Source organism: Myiozetetes cayanensis, unplaced genomic scaffold (genome assembly GCF_022539395.1).
Source record: "Myiozetetes cayanensis isolate MyiCay16 unplaced genomic scaffold, myiCay2020 scf2-11, whole genome shotgun sequence".
Classification (NCBI taxonomy): domain Eukaryota; kingdom Metazoa; phylum Chordata; class Aves; order Passeriformes; family Tyrannidae; genus Myiozetetes; species Myiozetetes cayanensis.
The window spans coordinates 21,306,283-21,328,051 of NW_026087411.1; the positions used below are offsets into that span (position 1 = coordinate 21,306,283).

Sequence of the window (21,769 nt, forward strand, 5' to 3'; positions counted from 1 at the left end):
TGCCTCTTACAAAGCAATTTTAAATCCTACTGAATAAAGCATTAAATCTTATTTATTCTTACTATGTAACTGTCAGGGGATTGCACCTAATACAATGGTGATCAAGGAGCTAGCAGTGACTGCAACACAGGGTAGGCAGTAAGCTTACCAAGAGGGTTCAGCACCTCAGTGACGAATGTTGAGGGTGGATAGGGAGGGGGACCCCAGGCTAGAGGCTTTTCCTTTTACCTCTAGCTCTGGAGGGGAGCAGTGCTCCCTCCCCCCCCACCACGAGGCATCCCACGGCTCTCGCAGAAACCACAGGACACAGCAGCATGCAGGGAGAGCAGGCAGAGAGCGTTTATTGTTCTGGGTAACGACTTAAATACTTCTGGGGGGGGATTACAAAATGACCACTGGGAGTCCAGGAAGTCTCACAAACAACCAATAACAATAAGGGGTTAACAACCAATAGGTGAGCTCTCAGTTCTCTCTCAGACATTCCAAAGGTACAGGTAAGACTAAAGGAACCTTGGGAAGAAGAAAGATTTACACAAAGAGTTACAAAGTCATTTTGGACGCATGTTCACTTTAACAACATTAAAACTTCTGCATTTTCTTATACACAAGGAAAAGCAAGAACAATACAGAAAATGGCGCAAGATATACAAGGACTTTAATGAGGATTTTGAATGAGAATAAGGACATTTAATTGTGCCTCAAGAAGAGTTATGGGTTTATACTAATGATGCCCAAAAAAAGGCGGCTTTAAAAAAAACTGCTTAAAGGCAGAATTTTGAGCCTATAAACAGCAGGTATTTATTGAATGATTAACGACGCTGGGGTAGCTTCCAGCTCAGGCTGGACAAAAAAGTTCCGAAGTGGTTCAGTAAAAACAAGCAATTTATACAGTTTCTAATCATGATTACAACATAATCACATGCATATTCATATTATTGCATCATTAGATTACAATATTCATAGCAGGTGGAGTCGGGGTGGAGATTGAGGCGTGGTCTCTATTTTGAGGAATATTATGGTGGGAGTTCCTGCCTGCCTTCATCCTGGGGTCTGCATTTTACTCATCTTCCTCAGGTGACATGTGTGACCTTCTGTTCTTTCCATTGTTTTCGTGTTCTAATCGTTCAAGCTTCAAGAAACCCTTGACTGTAGGCCTACTTTACCTATTCAAAGGTCTACCTTGGCTCCTCTGGATGAGATTTATGTGTGTTGAGTTCTTTGTCTAGTGTTTGTTGTGGTTCCTTAAAGGTCTAATGCTCTTAGTACAGCACATTGCCTTCCTCCAAAAGTACAGCTTACAGTGAACGAAATACAGGGGGTAAGGGGGGCTCTTGTGGGTTTACAGTAAAAGTGTTTCGATTAACCCTTCCTGCTTCACTAACAAGGCATATTGTTAATGCATGGATTTTTGAAATGTACCCCGGTTACATGTTGTGATTAGACAAGTCCTAACATGTTCATTCCCTCATGAATTTTCCTTCTCCTGATTGGTTAAGTAATCCCCTCTTTTCATTGGTTACGATTTGCCGCAGTGTAGGCGGTTCTGACACACCCCTTAGTTGTTATAATTGGTTTGAGGTTATGATATGCATAATGTTGATCTCTCATTGGTTCCCCAATTATGTCAATCCTATGCTCCTCCCAAATTCCAGACCCTTCCATCCCTGAGGGTATAAAAACCCTGTTCTTCCCTCAGTTGATTGTCAGCACCTTCTTGTCCCTGTATCTGCTTCGCGTTCCTGCAACAATAAACAGCCTGCAACAGAGCAAGAACTCCCTTGTGCTGTTGTGTCCTTTCCTCGTTATCAGACTGCGACACTTAAATACTTCTGGGGGGGGGTATTACAAAATGACCACTGGGAGTCCAGGAAGTCTCACAAACAACCAATGACAATAAGGGGTTAACAACCAATAGGTGAGCTCTCAGTTCTCTCTCAGACATTCCAAAGGTACAGGTAAGACTAAAGGAACCTTGGGAAGAAGAAAGGTTTACACAAAGAGTTACAAAGCCATTTTGGAAGCATGTTCACTTTAACAACATTAAAACTTCTGCATTTTCTTATACACCAAAAGCATACTGCAACACCTCAGTACCAGAGCCAGGTGAGCAGAGTGGAGTGGTGATATCAACAGTCCAGTGATTGTCAGGCAGATATAAGGGACCAAGTCAGGTCAAAGGTCTGTTCAGGAAACAAGCAACAATCCAGGACGAGACCTAGGATCAGCTACACCCACAACACGGTACAAGGACTCAATCCCTGAGCTTGAGCTTTAAATGAAGCCCCTACACTCATGAGCCAAGGATGTGGCCAGGGGTCCCAGATGAAGCTGGGTAGAGCCATTAGCATGAGTGGCAAGGTGTGAAGACCAACAGAAATTCCAGAAACACTTCTCAGCAAAGCCAAACCTTTTCCACAAGAACTCTGAGCCTCTTTCACATGACCAAGCTGCAATAAATTGTTGATTGATAAAGTAAGTCCTGAGAAAATTTTTCAGTTCAAAATCTGATGTATGTACTGATACACTGTGCTTAAATCCAGTTGGCCATATCCTACTTGAGACAGGCCACCCAGATCTGCCTCCAGGCTCTTCAGGATGAATTTGCACACCCTGAAGACAAAAGCTCTGAGTCAGCACCAGTGTGAAGCAGCATTACCCCCAAGAGAGTGGAAGGAGTCAGTTAATAGTAAGTAACTTTCATCTAAATATGGCACAGTATCCCAAGGTTGTACAGTTTTCACCACCACCTGCACCAATCCACATCAGTGTTCAGTGCAACAGACACATCTTTGCCTCTCCCAAGTTTTTTTGGGGTCAAATTGTGCCCCAGAGTGGATGGGAAGAATATCAAGACCCTGAAGTTATCTTAGGCTGGGGACATTTCTGCTCAGCTCTTCCACTGTCCATTACATGCAAGTGACAAACACAATGTCCACCTGCCACCAGTGACTGCATAGTCACCATGTACCACTGAGGGGCTGGAGACTGTTGCCACTCTTACCATGGCTGGGGTGAATCTTGTGAGTTTACCCTTCTCTGCACTTCAGGAAATGCCAAGGTATCAGCCCTTCAGACTGCTTGAAATAACTCAGGAGGACTCTGCTTGCAGTGGATGGCACAACACGCTTTGCTGGCAGGGCTCTGGAGACAGTAACCTCTGATGGAAGGATTATAAGGAGCTTAGGCACAAAAGATAAACCTCCTTTCAGGAACGCTTCAGAACAGGCCTTTTACCTCTCAGTTCTAAAAGTAGAGATAAATTTCACTTCTGATTGAAGACTGATATTACACTTTAGCAACTAGTGACTTCTGAGCAAAATAAAAACTGATTAGAAATCAAGTGCTGGGCACTGGCTTGAAGTTAATGAAGTCAATTTATCATAGATCCTGTTACAAGTGAAAATAATAGAGTGTGTCTCATGAAAGTCTGGGATTATGGTTGTTCTGGCCCTGGTCAGCGCTTCTAGAGAGAACAGCAAAATTAGTGGTCAAGGAAATGAAATCTACATAGTGATTTATATACAGCGCTGGGTAGTATCAGTGAAATGAGTGAAAATAGCTCCAGATATTATTTCTGCTTCTTAGGTACATTATTTAAAACAAATGTTCAGCAAAACTTAATTTTTATATTAACTGAAATAGGCCTGAGTGATAATGCATTCCAGGGGTAAAAACCTACTGGTAGCGGGGGAAACAAAACACAAACAAAACCAAAAAGGAACTGCAAAGCAAGATTAATGCATCATGATGCATAAAGAAAGGGAAACATAAACAACATAAGCAACATAACAATGCTCATCATTAAGGATTTGTTAGATAATTAACTAGATCACTCACTGAATAGGTTAAAGTGCCTGAAGAAAACAGTGCAATTCTGAAGGAAAAAAATCAGGAAAATTAAAGTACAAAGATTGTATTTGTAGAAATGATAAAAACCTAAGGGCCTCTAAGTCAGACAAAAGTGGCTTACAAGTGCCACAAAGAAGTGGTTCTGCTCTTTTCACTTCCAGGTTGAAGCGGTTGTGAGTGGAATGTGATCTATCAATGCAGGACAGTGAAGAGAAACTGGAGTGGGAAGGATCAGCCGAGTTAACTCCTTTCCATTATTTTCCCATCCCAACATATTTTTTGTCTTTACCTTTATCCAACCACCCTTACAAATAAATAATCATCCTACACAGATTTTCTTTCTAAGATGTGTAAGCACAAAACCACTCAAATAGCAGTAGCATGTCTTCAGCTGATGTGTACAACTGAATGTTCTGTATCCAGTTGCTGCATTAAGGCTGAATTATGATATTTTATGAGAAACAACAGAAAATCGTGAACTTCACATCTCAAAAATGCCGCTCTATTAAAGACAGGTGTGTCCTAACTCCTTGAATGCATCTTCAAAACTTATAATCTTTAAGAACCAGAAAAGCATACTTAGAGATTTTGACATTCATAGAGATGCTGACACATGGCCTTAGACGTTGTCTCAGCCAGCTCTGAGGAACTCCTTGGTTTCTTATTTTGTGCCTAATTCAAAGTAAAGTGCTCATCATTTTCATCCATCATCATGCAAAAGACCAAGCCAAAAGCTTTTATGTCAAGAAGCAAGACTGCTGCTGTCAGTCAAGAGTCCCTAGTCAACAGGTATTCTTTGTCCTAAAGAGCTTGTCCTGCACAGTCATCATCAGCCTGCACTATAGAGGTCTGCAGTAAGAACTTGCATTTCATCTGTCAAGCAATAACCACAGCAAATAGCACAGAGTAAAAGAAAAATAATGTGCATCCAAAGGACCTTACATGACAGGTGAGCAGAAAAATGCTGTGGGAGAAATGGGTGAGAACTGCATTGTCATAATACCACCTGATTTCACTGTGTATTGTTTCTAACTAGTTTAGCTGACAGTAATGGTGATGGGAAAGCAACACCTCAATGTAGGCCAGGCAGCCCTGACCCAGAGTCAGCAGTGAGGACTATGCAAGTACTCCAGGCACTTTAGCATCCATTATCACCCCTTCTGTTGGGGAAAGTAAAAGGAGCATCAAAAGCAGATTTTAAAAATAAATAAATCACTGTAATAAGAGAAACAATTTCCACCAGCACCTTAAGGCTACCAGATTCAAAAATTATGTGCAAACACACCTTACCAGACTTTAAAATAAAGCTTTAGATGTGGGAGCTAGAGATACACCTAATCATTTGGGTGTCAGTAACAGAGGAGTACTTTCTAAAACAAACACTTCTTGATAATTCAAATAGATTTGCATAAAACAGACAGGGTGGCTGACTCCAGGAGCAGGCTGATAGCATGCTCAGCATTCCCAGCTGGTTCTGGAGCCACAGGGTACATGGCAGTCCTTTCAAAAAAAAGGCTTCCTAGACAGACTTAAATTTTATATGAAAGGCAACGATTCTCATTCAGGGAGTCTGACAAGCAACACAGCTCTCCACAAACACATACGGCCGACTGGTAAGAGTACACAGTGACTGTTGTAGGCTCTAGTCACACTGGAGAAGGGAAACTATAACTAAGGAGCTCCAGCTCTAATAAGCCAAGATACACTCAAACAACAGAAATCAGCCAAAATGCCTGAGAGCTACTTGTACATCTTTCTTCCACCCTATGTCCATCAATAGGTTGAGCACAACACCACCAGAGGGCAGAAAAAAAATAAAATCAGATGACACTGACTCATATGATTAATTAAAACAAAATCCCAGTGAGGGAAGGAGAGCAAACAAAATTAAGGGACTGAAGGGGAAGTCATACCTTGCTACTTATTTTACCCAAGCTCTTGTATCACACACTTCTTCCTCCTGCCATAACATTACCCACCAGAAAGCAGGTGGCTGAAAGATCCATTGAGCATCTTAGGAGAAAGAGTCAATGGGAGAGGTAAAGCAGGCAGGTGACAAGGAGCTCTCCATGCTTTGGATAAGAGTCTGTTCACAGGAGAGTTCTTTGACATGATGTAACAGGGTGAGTTAGAAAGGATGCCGAGATTGAAAACCAAGACACTACTGAGAGCTCAACAATAAACCCAATGTTTATTACAAAAGATGACCACGTAAATGGGAACCTGAGAGACAGGAAAGGAGAGGAGTGAACTAAGCCCTCAGTGAAACCCCCACTCACGCAGGTATGTTTTACGAGCTTGTCTTACCGACCTCAGGATAACCAGAATTCCCCACAGCAGAGGCTGCATCCTTGGAGGGTCAGCAGGCTCACAAAGATAGCGGGCGTCCCTGCAGAAGGCAACGTTGTCCTTCATGTGAAGCTTGAGAGCCCCGACCAATGAGCCACCTGCATTTTTTATCCAATTAGCCGGTGACATCTCCCTGGGCCAGTGTGGCAACACCACCCAGACAGAGGTCTTCAGTCCCTCCCCCTTATGTGAGTGCACCCCTTCAGTGCATGTGTGAGAACTTTGGGATTCCCTTCGCACTTGCGCTGTTTCACTCAAGGTCTTATCTATTTGGGTCTGGGGGCTTTATTTCATCCTGTCCTCTTCAGTTTCTCCTTCAAATGTCCTCTATAGACAATGAGCCAATTACAGAATACCAATTAAAATAGTTTATACAAGAAACTGTCTCCCCAAGGACGAAGCTCCCATTTATGAGTGAACTTGGCAGATAAAGAACAAAACTTTTGCAGGTGGCTGGGCCAAACACAGACCAAAAAATATCAACAATCCCTGATACACACTAAAAAGACTCAGAAAAAGTGGAGGGAATGGTACTTCCACAGTTTATAATAAAGTATAAAAGGCAGAGGCATGCTATTTTTTTCAGAGTTTAAAGGTAGGTTGTAAAATAAAAGTGGAGGGGTGTTTCTTTTTTTCTTCTTTTTATTTTTTTTTGTTTAAACCACCAGAAAGCAAAGGTCACTCAACAAAGATAGATATTAGGGGTGCAGTCCAAAGTCATTGCATTTGCTCATGCCCCTGCATCCAGCACTGTGGTTAAAGGTTCCTGCTGACATGTATGCAGCTCTAGTCCAATGCTAATTTTTCTGCAATAGGGTCCGTCACCAGTAATCAATTTAATTTCATCCATCATCTTCTAACTACCTATTCATGCACCTTCCCTTTCCTTCTGTGTGGTCCTGGACTATGCTCTGTACACTGCAGCATCTTTTCTGAGGCCCATCACAGACCACTTTTTGCCACAGATCATCCACATTAATATCCTTCTCCCATGACCCCTTTAGAAATAATTACTGTTTTGGAGGATCATAATTTTAAGAGTCTTGCATTATGTAGCTTGTGTTTCTCACAACTGCATTGTCGTCTTTGGAAATATCCCTTTCAATATCCCTCAGCCTTCCCTTTCTGTCCCATATCAGCATTTTCTAAAGGCCCCAAAACACTTTTTCTCCATGTCTCATACTAAAATAGCTGCTGACTCTAAATACAGACAATATGCAAAAGAAACCACATTGCCACAAGTTTATTCCTATTTTGCTGTGCTACAAATAATCACCATGGCATCATTTGCAGCACTGCAGATCTAATTTTCAAGTCAGAAAAGACTTCAATTTAGCAGTGTAAGACTATAAGAATATGCAGTCATTATACAGAATTGCAGCTTTGAACTCCTACCTGCAGATAGGGCAGAATTACTAGTATTCGACGTCATTTGCTAAAAGTGTATGGCAACTGAAGGCTCGTCTGTAATTATAAAGCTTGTCCTGTCAGGGAGAAGAAAAACATTTGATTCACACATCACTATCCTCTTACAAAAGTTATTCCCCATTTATCCATGAACGTAATGGGAATTTTGCCTCAGCTGATAATGCCCAATTCATAAGCCATAAAGTACTTCCTATCTGTCTATCATTACAAGAACATCCTTGTCATATTTTTTAAAGAAAAAAAAAATCCTGCTTTGCATTTTTTCCCTTTACCACTCTGAAAGAAAGGTGTTGAGCAATGGAAGGGGGAAGGGGGCTAGCTGACTGGATTCTCTGGGCCTGAAGGGATGTGCACATGGAGCCACACACAAAAGGACTATCTGATAGTCCCACATTCCAAACTAATGGCTTCGGGAAACTGTAGGGGTGTTATAGGTTACCAGCGATGCCTTGGAATAAATTAAAGGGGCCAATTTATAATAATAAGTAAATTTATTAGCAAACGACAGGTAAGCAATTCCAGCGCGCCGGGGGAGTCGCAAGAACAACAGGTTCTCCAGCAACTCACCGCCCCCAAACTCTCAAACTTTACTTCTGTAACTTCCCGGCTCCCCTATTCAGTCTTTTGCGCATGCTCCGTGCCCAGGTTCTTCTCCATACATAGTCCCGGGCTGTTTCTTTTGCGCATGCTCAATACTCAGGTTCTTCCGCATACATAGTCCCCGCTGTGTTTTCGGAGTGCGCGTAGTTCCGTGCGTCGGGGTCTCTTTTGTGGGCTGGGGTCTCCCGTGATGAAGGCTATAGTCTTCCTCTGTGTCCGCAAAATGACCCCGTGCTTGGAACATGCGTATTTAGTAGGTATTTTCCTCCCTTTCTGGTCTTACCGGCACTCGTTTATCATTTTGACTCCTTGTTATTTCTAGAAAAGCAGATCTGTACCTCTGGCTTGTCGGATTAGGTTTATCGCTGAGTCCTGCTAGTTGTGTTAACAGAGTGTAGTTAATTTATTACGGTCGGTGCAGGGGCTGTCAGACGCCCAGCCAGCCTCAGAGACAAACGGCCGCAGCTTGTCTTTGCCAGTAAGTCTCCAGCTCTCCCGGCTAGAATGTCCTTCTAACACAACCCCCTCCCAGCCCGGCCACGGGGAGCAGCAGAAGAGGGGGGCAAAGCGGGTATCGCGGCAGTCCCAGGGAACACCAGTCAAGCCCCACTGTCTGCCGCGGCCGCGACTCAAAGGCACCTGGCAGCTGAGTGGGAATACACACGGAAATCATACATCAATGCCCTGAAGCTTCACCAAGCCTAACCAAAATCTCTTCTAAGTGTAGCCAGTTTATCACAGGGAGAGGGAAGTAAGTTTTCTTTCTGCTGGCAGGACTGCGCTTTACTTTTGCCCTGAATTAGGGAGTGGTGTGGATAGGAGATCTCCAGGTTCATTTTTTTGGCCAGGTCACTAGTTTCTCCTGGCCCCGAGGGAGGTCCTGGTTCACCTCCGATTCCTCACGTCCTGCTCTGCCCACTGCCTGGACTTGCCTCGGATTCACCAGAAGGACAGCATCATCTGCAGAGGAACCTTTGAGGGGAAAGGTTGCCCTTCTCCTCCTCCTTTCCTGTGTGGCGGCAGCTTGCACCCATCGACGAGGAAGGGGATCCCAGCCAGAGCCAGCCTTCCACAGCGTGAGTCCACAGGAGGAACCACCCTTCTCCCCTCCCATGCTGGTGGCTGCTGTGTCCCCGGGAGGTGTCTTGGACCGACCCGGCTGCCTCCACACTGTTTCAACTGAAGCCTCTTAATTTCAAAGCTATAATTACTCAGAGTAGTTTGGTTTTTCTCCTATCCCATGCTCCTTAGCAAACACTGCTCTCTCATTAAACTGAGACAATCCTTCAGGCCCTGCTGTACCTACTTGTATAAACGGGCTCTTAGCTGTACAGTGTTTCAGTTAAACTTCCAATATCAGTGTGTGGTTCTATAATAAGGGAATAACTACCTAATAACTGCTACTCCTCTCTCCATCTAGAGAAAAGATTACAGGTCAGTCATATAATGGAAGATTGTGGACAGCAGAACACCATGGACCTATTCTAAATGGAAAAAATTCTCTGGATTAATGTCAGTAAATTCCCTTCTACAGGATGGAAGATTATCCCCTAGAAAATCTGTATAACCATCCAGGATGTCAACATATCCAAGCATACAAGTTTCGTGTGCTGTAGGACCAATTGCCACAATCATTCTGGCAATGCTCATTTATCAAGGCACTAGAAGAATATTCTCCGTGTCTCCATATCCATACTCCTAGGACTCCTAATTTAAAATACCTACCAGTGTGAGATTTTTTTGACCCTTTTTCAAATGTGACTTTTTCTGGCATCTCTAGGTAACTGATTATTTAGGCTAAGAGTCCTTTATGTTAGAACAGGGTTGTCAGCATGGGGCAGCAAAATAGCAGCACTCCACAGGAATAAGAGATAACAAAGACTCAGATCAAAGTTTGGACTATTCAGGGCAGACAATTCTCAGCTTGTAACTCTAGATATAATTCATTACCAGAAAAACTGAAATGAGTGAAATCATTTCCTCTCTGGAATACTTAATGCCAGTGCCCAGGGTTTTGAGCCATCTGTAAGGATGCAGCACAGATAACAGATAACACCCAACTGTTCATAAAAACATTCCTCCACTAGAGCACACTGCCACCATCAGCACGGTACAAAAAGTGTTTCTGGCAAAATACAGAAGAATGGAGAGTTAAACCAAGAGAATATTGACAGACCACCAACTCAAAAGAAACAGATGCTACATTTCTTATTGACTCGAAGATGTGTATTTTTTGTACATCACATTTTAACAGCGCAGTTTACAGATCTCATATGAAATAGTGTGCACTGTGACATAGGCTCCAATGTGCAAGAGACAGAATGACAAACTGAAAAAGTAGCAGCTTTTCAAATGTTGTATTGAGAGCAGAGCTCTTTGTTCCAGTTTGACACAAATAAGAAATAAACATAAAATTGTGGCAATTTTATTACATCTACCAAAAGAATGCAACATCTTTCTGTCAGTGAAACTCTATCCCAGAAGGCAGAGATCCACAAGAACTTTTCCTCCCTGCAAAAAAATACCACCAGAAATAACTCCCTTTTCTATTATTCGTTCATGAACTGTGGCTGATTATCAAAACATTTCAACTTCTCATTTTCAAGCTTCTGAAAAATTCACAATACTTTGGTAAAATCACTGTCAGGTTCTGCTTTCTCCAGGAAATGCGCTGGCATTTTGAGTCTGGAAAAATTGTTTGATTCTTAGCAAACCAAGTTTGATATATATTTGCTTCCACATTTTTTGCTTTCAGTCAGTGGTTAAGCTTTATAGAAAATAACAACCAACCGTAAATGTAAAAAGGTAAAAAACCCACTTACTTCCAACATACTGCGATAGAGGTTTTACTGATGCTTGCATGGCCAAGAACAAACTGTAGCCACACTCAGAAGACATTCAGAACTTAAGCCACAAAAATACATGCAAGCTTGATAAAAACTCAAGTCATGTTACCTTAAATCCTTCAAGTCTGTGTCAGATGTTCCAGAATACCTGTAGGAACTTCATTCTCTAAAGTTAAAACACCATCATTGTGGAAAACTTCACAAAGTAAAAAGTATCTGTGTTTCAAAAGAGAATCCTAAAATGATCAAATGACAGCACTTTGGTGCAGTGTTCTAAACTTTGAACTGAATGTCATAGGGCTTCAAATCTTCCCAGTCCATATCACACAACTCCAGAGCCTGTTCCTGCACTTACTAACCACATTCATTTGTTTCAGTAGGACCCAGGGAAGTTTTGTCATCATTGAGCTTCCACATAGGGAAAAACAGCTTCAGGTCTGAACTCTAATCTGCCACCAAGCAGAAAGTTTCAGTGACCCTACAGCTAAATGCAGCAGAATTACAGGTCACACATTCAGTGACTTTGAAATGTTGACACTCAATATCCATCCTCTTATTTATTTTTTAGAAAAATACTTTAAATTTTAGATGTGTTTTCAAGTCTAAGCACAGATCAGCAAGTCCAAGTGTTTTCTAGGCATCCAAAGCTACCACTTATTCATAAAGAGACAGTCAAAAGCTGATAAAGTCAGCATTTAAAAAATACAATTCCTGGTTTTGTCTGACTTAAAATGAGAAAGACTTGAACTATCTACTTTTGGGTGTCTGAAATATTCATATCCCTGACTACAGACTAGAAGTTCATGTAATCTCAACTCCTCAGATAGAAAACGTAATTGTACTTTAACCTACTTCATTAGAAGCTGTCTAATTTAACTCAGTCAGTGTAACTGGAGGTTAGGCTAAAGCAGCTGGTTTTGCCCTAAAAAAGATGAGGAGGGTAGTAAGATCAGTCAGCTCTAGGAATAACCAGTAAATAGTTTTAAGATGCCCTAGAAGCAATTACATCTTAAACCACCCTGAATATCTGCAAAGATGAGTCATTTCTACTCTCAGACATGTAATCAAATTAATAGTGCTTAAAACGGCTTAGCTCACACTGACAATGGACATGTGCACAGCCATACTGCCTCATTGCTTTACAGCACCATGACAAAGTACACAAGTTCTCAGTATTCTTCCAATAGAGTTTAACATATTGACTTCCTGTTTAATTTAGGACAAGAAAAAATCTGAGGATGAGAGCAGCTGGTATGAGCACACCCAAACAAGCTTCAGTTCCAAGTGGGACAAGGTCAGCTCCTACCATTCGTGAGGATATAGGAAGCTTGAATATACAGAAGTTGAGGCTACAGAGAAAACTGCAGAAAAGAAAGCATCTCATGCTAGGCAGTGGTAAGAAGCATTAGAGCAGCATCAAAACAGAAAGGAAATGGGAAGGTGCAAGGACTGCCGGTAACCCACAGGACTTGCCATGAGCTCAGCCAATGGAAAAAAGCCAACAGCACTGTGAAACCTGGAATTTTCAGAGGAATGAAAATCCTAGTATTTTGAAACACTATTTAGCTTGCTGTCTACACTGGAACTAAGGTTAGAGATGCTGATATTTCATCTGTGAATATTTGTTGCTTCTAGGGAAAATAAAACTAAATTAGTTTAAAAATTTCTTTAAAAAACCCAGACACATAATCTACTTCATCTCTTTATGATTGGTGCTAAGATCTCTCTTCCCCCAAAGAAATTAACGTCAAGCAAAGGTTCTTTCTGCCATGAAGCACAAACCTACAAATCTTGTCAGCCTTAGTCTGAGCTGAGAGTGTAACACTAAGTGGTTTGAGAGCTTTGCAAGTTACACTGGCTTCTACAGCTAAGGGACATCTGTCCCCACATCTTTGCTGGGCTGAGAAAGCCTCAGGTAAAAGCAGATAATATTGCAGGAAGCACCTTCCTTGCCACAACAAACACACACAGCAAAAACATTGGATTCTGGCATATATGGTCACGCCACTGCTGGAATACAGCATCCAAAATCATCCAGTCTGCTGGCAAAGAAAATGGCCAGCAGTCCTGCCTCCATAACAACACACACCATATGCTGCAACATGACATCCCTGCACACTAGCAGGGGGCAAAGGACTTCTCTTTTGGAAAAAAAAAAAATCAGCATGTTAATTTTGCCTGTCCCTCCTTTAGTTTCTGAGACTTCTCTCCCCACCCCAATCAAATAACAGAATTATAGTCAAAACTTGCCTTCCAAACACAGGTAATATCACTACATCCTGTATATAACCACTAGCAACAAACTGAAAGAAACTCTTTTAGGATGAAATAATTTCTGTATGTTGTCTTGACATCTGAAGTCTACATATGCAAGCACATTATTCCAAATTCTTCATTTTTAGTTAGCTGACCATTCTATTTTGCTTTTGGGATCATTCTCCCTCCCCTTCTTTCTTTCTTTTTATTCTACCCCACTCTTGAGAATCCTGGATCACAATCCTCACCAGAGTACCATTCTGTATGTGAGGATGTGCATTCCTCCTCATTAATAGAAGACATAGCTGTGCCTTTTGACTCCTAAGTTTTGGTAGTTTTATTTTTTAAAGCTCTGTTTTGTAAAACACAGAGTCTGTAGTGAAAAGCATTCATCAAAGTCATCATTATTCCACATTTATCTACAATGAACTATCTTTCTCATCTCTTATCCTTTAAATGAACTAAAGCCTCCTATCTGCTGTGTTCCTCTTCATTGCCTGCTGTTCCTGTCTCATCCGTTTCTTACCAGCATTGTCTTCTCTTTCATTCTCTGAGCCACATATCAATACTGCTTACCATGATCTAGAGGTTCACAATGAGGAGCCACACAAATTATTTTCCAAGTGTGATGTGGGTCACAAAAACAGATTTTTTGCTGCAAATTTGGATACTGTTACTGTTATTCAAACTGAGCCCTGCTCTGCAGTAATTGCCTTGGCTGCTCCCTTACCTTCCAAGTATTGTCTTCAAAAACACTCAGGAAACGTCACCTCTAGACTATAAATAATGATGGAGAGAGACTTTTATATATCCCTGCCTTCATATTTCACCTCCATATTTACTGCTACACACACTTGACTTTGTGGTGCTTTTTAATTTCATATGTTGAACAGCATACATACGTTAGACTGATGCTGGAAGTTCCCCACAAGAAATATATTCATGGTGGAGAAAAATCTCTGAAAAAAAAAGAGAATTGAGGAAAGAAAGTTTTGGAATACAGCTACGCTACTGAACAACAGATGACTTCCTATCTCAGAAACAGCTTTTCATGTAGTAAAAGTGTTAAGTTTATTCAATTTAGTAACAATGTTGTTAGAGAAATACCCTGCTTTGTATGTGATGTTCAGTTTTGATTACTGTTAGACCCTGCCCTATCTGCAATTGTAAACCCTAAGCTCACTAGCCCTGTTAGTAGAATGTATCTCCATGTTTAGATATTTCCTTGCATGATAGACTCCCTAAGAATCCTCCCAAATTCCACACATTCCATGCTTTACCAATAAAACGCTAGCTCACACTGCAATAAAGGATATTTGGTCATTTGGCCATTTTTCCATTTTGCCTCTGTGTCTTCACTGTTAGTGGAGTACCTGTTTAAACCCATGGTCTGAAAATCTCGGTGGTGTTACAGCTTTCAAAGCCAATAGACTGATACACATTTCTCTATAGCCCTGACATCATTTATTTGCAGTGGCTGAATTACCCTGGTCATACATTTATTGGCCTTTTAGAAGATGCATCTGTGAATGCATAAGCCAGCTGCATTCTTTGTCAGCATTCAGCAAAGTTACTGCTGTGGGAAGCAACTGAGCTAATTAAGCTGAGTGGGCCACATGACTTCCTGCTATTTTATAGCAAGGACTGCATGCCATTGATGAGGTATCTACTGGCTTTCAGATACCAGAGCTAACCTGCCTCTTGACAACTCTGAAACATGAATTTCTAGCTCCAGAGTTGCTAGTAGGATGGAAGGATTTCAGTGCTCTCTTCTACCTACCTCTTTTCTGTGCAGCTACAGGTGAAATATATCTATGAACTACAGCCCAATCCACAAAAGGAAAAGCATGAAGAATATGGCATAGAAAAGCCTATCCTAGACAAAATAAAAAGCATTTCAGTGCCTGCAATACTGTCTTCAGAGTCCATTGTTCCCATTCAGTCACCTACAAGAGACATAAGTATTTTTAATACAGCAAACAGAGACTATGGCGGCTGTTCATACTGCCAAGGAAAGATGAAGCCCAGGTATTATTCCATCAGGATTTGCAGACTTGGAAGTTTCCTTTTTTTTCACCTGCCTTTGTGTTTTTCATTCTCTGTAGTTTATGACTTCTGAAACCTTCTCAAAACATAATACCCGCTACATCAGGAGAGTCTTAATATCATACAAAAACCAGAATGATTGTGCTTGAGGAAATTTTCCTGTCCACTGGGAATTAGACAGTGCCTTCCCATGACTCAAGCTGACTCAAATGAAGAATTTTGTGCCCAGTGTGGCAGGAGAGCCTATCCCAATCAGACCTAAAATCCAAACAGAGAATGTATAATATATAAGCCATCATGCAAACTATCATTCAAGTTCAACTAATGGTGCCAGGGTGCTGCCTTGGTGTTGAGACTTCGAATACACACTCTGGTTTTGAAACAGGATTTGAGAGATAAGCTGGTCCCTGTAAATTTGGGACTACCAGTCAATCACTTCATACTCTGAAAGTCCAGTCCCTTTTCATATAGTCAGGTTCTTCTAACATAACCCTTCTTGGGGTGTATGTGTGGAGATTCCTCCCTTGGGTGGGGATGCCCTCTAAGAATACTCTTAGGCTGAGAGAAACAGATCTCCACACAAGCATTGGTATGGGTGAGATACATCAAATCTCTACTTATTTCCTTTTTGCTAGCTTTAATATAATTGTTTTGATTATTGCTTCAATATAGTGCACTATCCTATCTTACACTATACTACTAGTAGTTTCAGCGGTTATACTGTGAAGTAAATAATTCTGATTAAGATCTTTTGCCTGATCATTTGTAATAAGAAATTACTCATTTTATATAAATATTCTCATTTTGTCAATCATTAAAACCTGCTCTACAAAAGTGGTTCAACACACCCCTGCAATTCCTTAAATTTAAACCATTGACATAATGCAAGGCTAAGATTGGATTCAGCCACATCTAGACTCCTCTCTGAGAAGGGATTTAAAAAGCAAGGCAGTCCTTTCTGCACCTCTGCACCTACTGACTCAACAGTAGGGCTTTTTAATAAATTTTGTCTAGGCCTTCCACTCCCACCTGCAACACCCAGTCCTACCCTGCACCCAGGCTTCTCAACGTTTTCTAGGCAGAGGTGAAGCACTCCCATTGGTGTGAACAGACAGCACTGGTCCAAAGGCCTTTTGCTTTGTGATTAGACGCGGTGACTTCAGTCTAGGAGATTCCTCAAGTGTATGGAGGAATGGTAGCAACCTTGTTGATTCTGTGATTCATTATAACTTCCTAGGAAAATCATCTAGAACTTGTATGGAAATCTGCTTTGCTGTCTGCTTTGGTTTTACAGCTTATAGGGAAGAGGGTCAGCCCAAAGGCAAGAAATGACACAGCCTTACATTCACTGCAGACAAATGATGCAGATTGCTAGAATCAATTGCCTAATGGACTTATGCTTAAACCATTCTTACCTTAAAGCTCACAAGGGCAAAAGCTGAAGTTTGAACAGGGAATGAGGTTAAGAAAAAAAATGAGAGAGCAAGTACACATCACTAGAAAATCTGTTGCATCAGGTAATTAAGCACATTGGCATCAAAGTTTTAATTTAACAGACTGTATCAGCAGACATTGAAATACTGGGATGCAAATAAAGGAAATCGAAAAGGAAAATCTCACTGCTTTAACTACCTCACCTAGGAAAGAGGACTTTGGTATGAATTCAACTTCTTACTCACAAACATCACTTTATTCCTCCTGTCCTATAGTCAAGCTTAGGACAGCTTTGTCCCTCTGCCCCTGTTCCAAATACAGCAGTGATGTTCATGTCTGTACTCACTCAAATAAAGAGACTGACACTATGTCCTGTTCTTATACAGGAGAAAAAAAAAAAAAAAAAAGAGAGAGGAAAAAAAACATAAAGGGTTCGGAGGTTTTTGCTGTACTTTTACATTCAAAACACTCCCAAGCAGTCAATCCTGACTCCACCAATGGGTCTAATCTGACCTACCTACCATTCAAAACCAACCCGAGATAGATTCCTTCCATGCATGAATGGGAATTTCAGAGTACCAGAATATGATGGGACTCAAAACCAGACGCACAGGAAACTAAGGCCCAATGATATTCAGAATTGTCTTCTTCCCAGTTTTCAGCTATGTTGGCCTGGAACAGTACAAGTCTATAAAATCCGCCCTGATAAATTTACAATGTGTCAGAATATTACCATCCTCAATAACAAGCCAAAATGACCTGGATTAATGGAAGGGAACTACATTTTTCTTTTCTCCTTTGGAAATTCATGGGACTGATAGGCAATAAATGGAAATGGGGTATTAAAACAAACTATACATTATTCTATAAAATCCAAAACGATACGAAAGATAGAGACTTATTCCTTAAAGGACTTGAGGATTTCTCAGTTGGAGCTGGCTTTTCTCACAGGGAGAAAGTTGGATAGTTTCAGTATATTTTTTTTAAGTATTATTAGTAAGCAAGGGGTACTGCCACATATGAGAGTAAATTAGATTGGAAAAGCTTCTCTGAGCATCTATTGTCCCACTCTGAAGGTTACAACTACAGTTTGGCATGAGTTTATCTTAAAAGACATGAGCAGTTTATCTGTTTAGTCTGTTTATATCTGTCTAAATGGGCCTGAAATCAGCCTGTTTCTAAATCTAGCTCAAAAATCCACTCAGAGAAAAATCCTTTTCATATAGAGTGACTCTCACATTTCCCAAGCACTTTTAGCCAAAAGAATGTTCTACTATCTTTTAACTATACTTCCATAACTGTCAGTGGATCTACCTTATCATTTCCCACTTGAAGAAACTGCTTACCATGTTATCAACACAAGAAACCTATTATGGAAATGAAAAGAAAAAATGTTTCTTTTTTAATTCTTTTTCTCTTTGAAACTGTAAGGATCTTTTTTTCTACTGTGGGAGTGGTCAAATACAGGAACAATTGTCCCAGAGATCTTTTAGATTCTCCATATGTGCTGCTGCTTGAAACTCAACCAGATACAGCCGTGGGTAAGCTGCTCTAGCTGACCTTTCCAATCTGAACAATTCTGTGGTTCTCAGATAAACAAGCACAGAGTCTTAAGCTCTTATTTCAGTGGATAAGCAGTGAACCAGGCAGATATCTGTTAGGTACATTTCAGTTTCTGTATGCCTTTTATATTCTAAGTGCACTATTATCTCTCTATGACACACTGCTTTAATATATACATCTGTCAACTCCAGACAAATCATATCAGGGACTGTAAATGAAACTACAATTTATTGTTTAGTAAAGAAAGACAAATTAAAGCTGGTTTTACTTTGATCTGTCTGCTAAGAGAGAGATAGAAAAAAACAAATTATTAACCTTAGGGAGTTAAAACTACTGAATGTGCCACAGCCCCATCAGGGTGGAGACTCTGAATCTGTAGAGTTAACAGCATGCACTCTTCTTGTGCACAGCTAATGCAACTGCACATCAGAGGTAATAAATAAATACTTGTTGACTTTAGTACCTTTTGTTCATTCAAGAATCCATAAAGAATATTTGAAGCAATATTTTATCTCAGCATTCACCTCTGACTAGTCTTTCTTGGTGTACTGCAGGAATACTTTTATCCACATTTTCCCTGTTAGACAGTATGTACAGGTTGTCAGGTAAGGGTTCTGTGAGGACAAACCTCCGTGTTCAAAGTTTCTGAGTAGCAATGATATTCAGAATTGTCTTCTTCCCAGTTTTCAGCTATGTTCATAGGCATGAACTAAACATATCCTATAGACTTCCATTAACTTAGCAGGAAAGGAAAAAAGTTAGCATAATATACGATCACTTAGAAGATGCCCTTCTCCCAGTGATGGTTATTGTGTGTCCTGATACATTCAGTCACTTGCTACATCTAGATTTGACTCTGGCAGAATAGAATTGAGCTCTGTCAAGTTTGATAACAGAGACCGAAGGCTGCAGAAAGCTTACAGAAAAAAAAAATATATATAATATATATATATATATATATTAAGATGGTAGGATGAGGGATTGGGAAATTACAAACAAACAAAGGTCGTTCTACCATCCAGATGATATATAAAACATTAAAAAAAAAAAACCACATTAAAACAATGAAATTAAAAGGCATAAAAAGAAGTTGAAAGAAGCAGCAGCATCAGTGGCAAAAGCAGTTTGTCCAAAAAGTAATACTGCCCATGAGACAGGAATGCATCTCTGTGGCAAAGGCAGCTAACAACATCCTAGGCTATAATGGGAGTGGTGCCAGCAGGTCGAGGTGGGTGATTCTTTCTCTCCACCCAGTGCTGTGAGGCCACACCTGGAGGGCTTGGTCCAGTTGTGGGCTCCCCAGTACAAGACATGCACTTTAAGGAGTAATTTCAGCAAAGGGCTAGAAATATGAGGAAATAACTAGAGCAGCTCCCATACAAGAAAAGGTTGAGAGAGCTGGGATTGGTCAGCCTGGAAAAGAAGAGGGAACCAGGCTCTTGTCAGTGGTGTTCAGTGTCAGAACGAGACTAAAGAGACAAAAATTAAAAGACATGAAATTCCATCTAAACACATGAATCAATTTTTTACTATGAGTGGTCAAACAGTGGATCAGGTTGCCCAGAGATGCTGTGGAATCTCCATCCTCAGAGATATTAGAGGCAAAATAAAAAGAAAAAATTTGTATGACAAGGTACAATATATATAATTATCAACAAGATCAAACTCAGTTTTAGCTGCATGCTTATGAAAGAGTAATCCCACTTGTAAAGAAGTATGAAGGACAAACAATCCTCATCTATCAGAAACTGTCCATGATAATTCATCCCCTTATTTTAATTTTATATTTCACCTCTGAAATCATTTCAAGGATGAAGCAACTTGACAGAGCTAAACCAACAATTTTACTGAGTATTCTTTCACTGTCCGTATCAATGTGTTGTCTGGAGAAGGCTGAGCTAAATGCCTGCAAACTAAGAGAAGCAAAGCAGTATTTTATAGTCTGTAATTAATGAGTCACTCGGCTTGTTGACAAACATTTTGAACACTGATTGCAGCAATCATCATTCCTCCACCCATCATTTACACCAGCGATAGTGTCACAGCAGCAAGAGTTCTGTGATCCCCCAAAGCCTGAATACACAGTCTTCCTGATACAGCTTACAATTGCTGGAGACAGAATGTCATAGGTTTGTCTGTTTTAAAGGAAAAAAAAAAAAACCAGCTGAGAATTTTTTCCCCTATGCAGCTGTGAAAGAAAGGTGTTGAATGAGGGAGGGGATGGCTGGACTGATTCACACACACAGAAGAGCTAGCCCAAAGCCCCACATTCCAAGCTAATTGGCTAAGAAGACTGGGGGTGGGGGTGGGGAAAGGTGAGTTTTTCTCCTGGGGAAACTGCAACTTTTTACTTTTGCCCAGGACTCAGGGAGGGTGTGTGAGGAGAGAAAGAGACCCAGAGTTTCATCTTTTCAGCCAAGTCACCTAGTTGCCTTGGCCCCCGCTCAACTCCGTTTCCCTCACCCCCTGCCCTGCCCACCGCCCGTTCTACCTCGGATTTCATCAGAGAAGCCAGTGCCATCTGCGGAGGAACATTTGAGGGAAAAGGTCGCCTCTCCCCTCCTCCGTTGCCGTGTCGGCAGCAACTTGTACCCATTGACAAAGGGGTGATCCCAGCCAGATCCAGTTGTCAACAGCGAGAGTCCATAGGAAGAATCCCCTTTCCCCTTTATCCTCCCCTTTCAGTGGGGGGGGCCTCCCTTTGGCTCCTCCCACGGACTGGGACCAGAGCCCAACAGCGCCCCCTGCCGACCAGCACAGATCAACTGCAGGCTCTGCGCCTCCAGTGATCCAACAGCGCCCCCCTCTGATCATGGTTAGAATTGCGCCAAAAGGCGAAAACCACTGGTTTTGTGTGGGAATTTGGGTGCAGAATTGTTGTTTGGTTTTGTTCTTTTGTTGTGCTACCTATACACGTATATCCTCTAATAAAGAGCTGTTGTGGGTTTTTTTTTCTTCTTTCTCCGCATTTCCTTGACTGGAGCCTCTTAATTTCAGATTTACAATTACTTAGAGGGGGAAGCTTGGTCTTCCTCATAACTCACCCTCCTTAGCAAACACTTCTGTCTCATTAAACTGAGAAACAGAAAAAGAGTTAAAGGACAGGGCAGGAAGGGATATTGAGGTTTCACCTTAAGCATATTAATTGTTTAGTAGGATACCAAGGTTATGCCGAATTATTACAGTCACTTACATTAGAGCAGCTCCTTGTCCTCTGTTGTCAGGCCAGATCTGAAGGGTCTAAGTCAATGTGAAATAAATATTTCTGCTGATGATAACCAGTGCTCAACTCCACACAGAGTAATTTAAGGCTTTATCATTTTCCCTATAATGAATGTTACTTCTGTTCTTAATTCACACGCAGAATCTGACACAGGAAGGGAGTCTGATGTACCACT

At 41.1% G+C, this 21,769-nt stretch overlaps 1 long non-coding RNA gene across 1 annotated transcript in view; it reads right to left on the reverse strand.

Annotated features, from left to right (window-relative positions):
• LOC126639588 (uncharacterized) overlaps nt 1-21,025 on the reverse strand; it is a 199,319-nt gene extending 178,294 nt beyond the window's left edge. The window contains exon 1 of the long non-coding RNA XR_007628841.1: nt 20,863-21,025. This is a non-coding gene — a long non-coding RNA (uncharacterized LOC126639588). The remainder of the gene's footprint in view (nt 1-20,862) is intronic.
• Between the last annotated feature and the right edge of the window lie 744 nt (nt 21,026-21,769).